Source organism: Dama dama, chromosome 7 (genome assembly GCF_033118175.1).
Source record: "Dama dama isolate Ldn47 chromosome 7, ASM3311817v1, whole genome shotgun sequence".
Classification (NCBI taxonomy): Eukaryota; Metazoa; Chordata; class Mammalia; order Artiodactyla; family Cervidae; genus Dama; species Dama dama.
In genome coordinates, this window is record NC_083687.1 from 10,091,977 (window position 1) to 10,098,314 (window position 6,338).

Here is a 6,338-nt window from a genome sequence, read left to right on the forward strand (position 1 = left end):
GGAGGAAGGTTAGGAGATGGGAGCTGAGTGATTCTGGAAGAGCTGCTTCAGGTGACAAGGGCCAGGGTGTGACAGTGTGAAGAGCTGGCTGAGCTGAAGTGGAGACGGTCCAGGTCATGAAGTCACCAACGTGCTGAGGAGCTAGGTGGGGAATGGGTCCTCTCCTTGGTTGATGAGATGGAAAGACGCAGTCTAGCGAGTGCCAGTGTCCCCCTGAGTGAGGCCATGAGGCAGACAGTAGCAAAAAGGAAGGAAGATGGCAATTGAGTCCAACAGTGGGGCCTCAGAGGCAGTGAGTCATTTTATCCTAGTCACTGGGGCGCGGACGATGAGGGTCTGGATGCGGCCATCTTGGGGAAGAATGGACCCTCACGGATGAGAAAACAAACATCTCTTATTGTAGAAGCCTGCAGAGGAGGCAGTACCCTCCAGGGAGTGTCCAATTTCAGTGAAAGGCCGGAGGTGAAGGGAGCACTCCAAGGAGAAGTGAGGGGTAAGGGGAGGCTCCCGGCTTATTAGAGAGTGTGTCAGGGGGCAGGGGGTGGGTCAGAGCCAAAAAGCACAGAGTCTTGTGGAAACAGTAACACCGTAGGGTAGGTGGATCAGGGAACGTGCAGGCAGGCTGGATATCATCTCATTAGTCTCTGGGAAACCGTGAGAAGTGGTGGTTCAGGATGCCGAGCAGACCTCCTGATTCAAATCCCAGCCTTGCCATGTAACTTTGGTCAAGGCCTCTGGACCCTCATTTTCGCATCTGTAAAATGGGGATAACAATAGTTCCAACCTCACAGGGTTGCTGTGAGCCAACCTGTGCTTCAATGACTTAGTGCGTTAAATACTGAGAACAGTGTCTGAATAGTTGCCTCAGATAACTTGGTTGTGGCTCCCAAGCCTGGTGGAGCAGGCTCTTGGCTCCTCTGGCCCCTGCCCTGTGCTAGGTAGGATAGCAACCCTTGAATGGAAACAAGGAGTTTGATGAGCAATTGCAAATGCAAAAATGACTTAAAGATCAAAGACACCCAAGAAGATTCCAGTAGGAAAAATGGACTCTTTGGGGCCAGCAGCCTGGGGACACTGCCCACACAGGGTCTGGATGAAAGGCTTGGGTCCTCAGACCACAGACGGTTTCACTGCTACATATCAGGCCAATATGGCTTCTCTAATGATACCGTGTCTAGCTCTACTGCAAAAACACAAGACGTCAATGCTGGAGATGCAGAGGAACTTCCGCAAAGAAAAACCTCAAACCAACCCACTGCTCCCCAAAAGAGGGGAGATAAAAGAAAGAATCGAGATGGTTTCACGTTGATAAAGATAGAAATACAAATGTGTGATATATCTGACTTGCCTCCAGACATTGTAGTGTGTGAACTTACACAGCTGACATCCAAATTTTGCATTATTTTGAGAGATCCTCAGAAGAATTTAAGGTCAAGTTTTTTTGTTTTTTGTTTTTTTCACAAAGATAACCAAAGAAATCTTAAAGGAGACGGGCTATGCTGTTATTTGAAGAAGGAATCTTTGGATCTTGCATTAAAGCTCTTTGATGAAGATAAAATTAGAAGCTACAGGGAGGGACAGACTGGGAGGTTGGGGTTAGTAGATGCAAACTGGTATATATAGAATGTATAAACAAGGTCCTACTATATAGCATAGGGAACTACAGTCAATATCCTGTGATAAACCATGATGAAAAAGAAAATGAAAAAGAATGTATATATATATGTATGTGTGTGTAACTGAATCACTTTGCTGCACACAACATGGTGAACCAACATGGTAATTAACACAACACGGCAAACCAACTATACTGTATCTCAATAAAAATCACGAAGTGGCAAAGTTTCAGCGGAGGGAGTGATATGGTGCTTCAAAAAAGAAGTACAAAATCTACAAGTAGAAACTGTCTCGGCAACAAAGCAATTGGACCGGAGACCTGAGAGGCGATGGGCCATCCGGAATGTACCAGGAGTGAGTTGTCATCATCAAAAATATATGTCATCCAGTGGATCTGGAGGTTGTTCCACTGGTGCTAAAGGAGATCAGAGAACACCTTCGAATAGAGTATTCAAAGGTCAGACAAAGTAGGAAGCTCCTTTTCTTCAATAGGCATGCAGCTGGTATGGACTTCCTGTCCTTGAGGGATGCAGAGGAAGCTGGCTGTTGTATTCAAACCCTTGACGGAAGGGGGTCGGATGGCCATCAAAGCACTGCCCATGCAGCAGGTGGGATTATAATCAGGTTGAGGAGACCCCCAGAAAGAGGGGGAGTTGAGGGGAAAGGGAAATCTCCAAAGACTATGTGTGTTTATGTGACTGAAAGTGGTTCATTCCCCTGTGTGTGGTGATATACCAAGCCAGGCGGAGTGAGAGGAGGCTGCACCACGGGAAGGGATGATTTGTCACTATCGTTGTATTATTGCTGGTGAGTGGTAACCATAAAAAGTCGATTTTAGTATTATTTTAAAATTTTCTACCGACAACTGCCTTGGAAGAAATACTGAATTTCACTGTGAGGTTGGTGGAAATAAAATATACTCTGCCCCATCCTCATTCACAGATTCTTTGGGATGCTGGCTGAGAGCCTTGTCTTAGAGCCAGTAATGTCTTAGAGTGGAAAGGAAGTCAGGTCAGGAGAGCACATTGCTTCCTGCCCACCAGCCTTCTGACCCTTGGTCCCTAAATCCTGGAACTGTCATGGCTTCGGTCCTTCCCAAATCCTGCCTGTTCCACTTTTCTCTCAGTTCTATAACGGCCCTTCAATAATTTCTTCTTACTTCTTAGAGTTAGGGCTTCCCTGATAGCTCAGCTAGTAAAGAATCCACCTGCAATGTGGGAGACCTGGGTTCAATCCTTGGGTTGGGAAGATCCCCTGGAGAAGGGAAAGGCTACCCACTCCAGAATTCTGGCCTGGAGAATCCCATAGATTGTATAGTCCATGGGATCGCAAAGAGTCGGACACGACTGAGCGACTTTCACTCATGCTTAGAGTTAATGTGATATTTCTCTCCTGACAGCCACTTCCTCAGCTCCAGGACTTCCAGCCTGGAGTCATGGCACAAGAGGGAATTTGGGGCACAGACAGCTAAAACGACTGAGTGGCTGTGTGTGTTGGGTTCATTACTTAGTCCAGCACAGAACACAGGAAGAAGACTTCTGGGGGCAGGGGTGTGAATTCAGTGAGATGACACGTCTGCTCACGATTACAGGGACTTACTCTCGGCTGAATCTGTGGGAGCTATCAGAGAACACAGGGAGCAAGATGAATGGATAAAGAAGATACGGTACCTATACTCAGCCATTAAAAGCAACAAAATTGGGTGATTCGTAGAGATGTGGATGGACCTAGAGACTGTCATACAAAGTGAAGTAAGTCAGAAAAACAAACGGTGTGTATTAATGCATATATGTGGGCTCTAGAAAAAATGGTGCAGATGAACCTGTTTGCAGGGCAGGAATGGAGACAAAGACACAGAGTGGACATGTGGACGGGGGTAAAGGGGAGGGTGGGACGAATCGGGAGGTTGGGACTGACATATGCTCACTGCCACGTGTAAAACAGCTGCTAGTGGGAACCTGCCATATAGCAGAGGGAGCTCAGCTCGGTGCTCTGAGGTGATCTGCAGGGGTGGACAGTGGGCAGGGAGGTCCGGGAGGGAGAGGATACATGTACACACAAGGCTGATTCACTTCGTTGTATAGCAAAAACCAACACAATATTGTAAAGCAACTATTCCCCAGTTTTAAAAATACATATGCCTTGGTTTAATGAATACTGTTTCCAAAACTCTCTGCAAACTGAAATGCAACATGAATTGCTGTATCCACGTTCTCCAGGGTGGAGAGAGCTGATTTCAAAGTTGTCTCAATCTTGCTTTCTCCTTCTTTCCTTGGATCTTTACCCTAAATCTGTGTTGGAACTCAGGGAATTTGCCTGCTTCCCCTCATGCCTGATTTCCTAAAGTCAGAAAAGCCACCTTTCTTAAATGCAAGGTGGGTGGGTCCATATTAATAGGTTGGGAAGAAAGGAGGAACTTCCTTTCTTTTGTCCTCAATTCAATAGCTCTGGAATTGATGCTGAGATGGCACTTCCATTCTGGGCAGAGACAGAGTTGTTGGACACACAATAAATGTTTCCCAGAGAGTCCAGTTGAAAAAAACTCAGGGACTTCCCCAGTGGTTTCAGTGGTTAAGAATCCACCTCCCAGTGCCGGGGACATGGGCTCGATCTCTGGTCTGGGAAGACTCTACATGCGAGGGACAACTAGGTCCATGAGCCACACCCACTGAGCCTGAGCCCTGAGCCCTCGCTCAGCAACAAGGGAAGTCACTGCATCGAGAAGCCGGCTCCAAGCAACAGAGACCCAGCGCAGCCAAGAGTAAATCAGTAAACAACTCAGGACACAGAGGTGTAAAAATAGAAGGAAATGGCATTTCTTTAAAGGACAGAAAACCCTTAATAGCACTGGGGGGCTGTTGCAAGCCATAAGGACGTACGTCTCCAGGTCCTTCCTATAGACCAGCGTGCCAGATACAGACGCGAGTCTTACAGATGAGCAAAGGGAAGGAGGATATTGGCACAGTACTGTCTGAGGTGGTGATCCCTGCTGCTTCTGGGTCTGTGAGGTCAGTGTGTCTGTTATTAGCAAAAGGGAAAAAGTCAGGGAGAAGTTTAAGGAGCGGTGGCGCTAGCCAGAAGTTATGCGTTTCAGCCTGGGGATCACAAGGACCCACCTAAGCCACAGGGACTGCTTGCCTTTGGACTGAAGGAAAAGCCCCTCAGCTGCTTCAGCGCGCACGGCGAGCGGAGCGGGGGAGGCCGGACTGCCTTCCGGAGCAGACGCGGCCGCCCAGACCGCCGACGGGCTGAGCGGCCGAGCTCCAGGCCCTGGTCGATGCTGCCCCCTGGAGGTCAACCTGGGGACCGCGGCTCCCTTTCCCGCTCTTGGTCTTCCTGCAGTCAGAGGGCTGTTACAGATTTCAGGGTCGGTTCGACGTCCCCGGAAACTGTGTGCTCCAATATAACCTTAATGCTTCCCGGCCCCAGTATGTAAGCCCCCTCATATTCCAGCAATGCCCCTCAGGGAGGCCTGCAGAAAAGCATGCATCTCTGTCCAGAGTGTGTATTTGGTTTTGGGGATGGACAGGAGAAGGGAAATCCAGAACTTCGAAAACCAAGGTACCAGCATGCATGGCCCTTCTCTCGCTGGCGCCTTAGCTGGCCTTCGACGAAGACACCTGTGTCGGCAATCTCCCTCGCGGGCTATCCAGAGACGCCCCCGCACCCCGACCCCCTTCTCTGGGAAACTGCTCTGTCAAAGGGGAGACTACGTCTCCCTAGTCCCAAAGCCTGGGCCCTTCTCTTCCTCCTCGAGCTGGGGCAGGGATCAGGTCAGCGTGAGGACATCTGGGTGCCGGTGGAGGCGGAGTGGTAGGCTGCGAGGAACAGGAATGGAAGGTGGGGGGATGGAAGGTTCCCGGGCCACGGGCGCCCAGGAGGGAACTCGCGGTGTCCCCTTCGGAGCGCCACCGCCCAGCACGCGGCGGGCCCCAAGGAAGGTCTGCGGGGGAGTCAGGGCGGGCAAAGCCGCGAGGATGCAGATAGGCGAGGGTGGCGGGGACGCGGGGTGCGGTCATTAAGGCCTCTTCCCTGCACCCTCGGCATCCCCTCGGGCTCCTCAGACCGTCCGAAACCGAAGCTCCGAGGTGCGGGTCCCGAGGCTGGTCCGCGCGCCGCTCTCAGAGCCGGGGCGGCACCCCCAAAAGGCGGCCGCCCATCCGCTGCGCTCTCCGCCTTAACCCCACGAAGCGCGGTCCTCGCTCCCAGCCCCGGCGCTTTGCACCCTGAAGGCTTTGCACCCTGATTCTCCCCGCCTCCGCGTGGGGGCTGGGCCGGCATCCAGAGGGTCCAAGTGGCCACTGGGGGGAACGAGTAGGCCGGGGATGGGGGATGTCCCCGAGTTACCGTCTCCCCCTGACTGCCCTGCCCCTCCCTCCCCCTTCGCATTTACAGGCGCCCTCATGTCTCCTCGGTCTAAAGTCTGAGTTCAACCAGGACCGTATGGGCAGCGGCAAGAAAGCGCCGAGACACAGGAAGGAATGAGATGGCCACACTGCAGACCTGGCCCGCTCACGGCCCAGTGCGTGGGAACTGCAGCCCCCTAGCAAGGACTGCGGAGAAGGCAATGGCACCCCACTCCAGTAACTCTTGCCTGGAAAATCCCATGGACGGCTGGAGCCTGGTAGGCTGCAGTCCATGGGGTCGCTAAGAGCCAGACACGACTGAGCCACTTCCCTTTCATTTTTCACTTTCATGCATTGGAGAAGGAAATAGCAACC

General features: G+C 51.4%; 1 pseudogene; it reads left to right on the forward strand.

The window, feature by feature from the left end:
• Positions 1-1,093: 1,093 nt before the first annotated feature.
• On the forward strand, positions 1,094-5,340 carry LOC133059993 (HIV Tat-specific factor 1 homolog; annotated as a pseudogene).
• Positions 5,341-6,338: the final 998 nt, after the last annotated feature.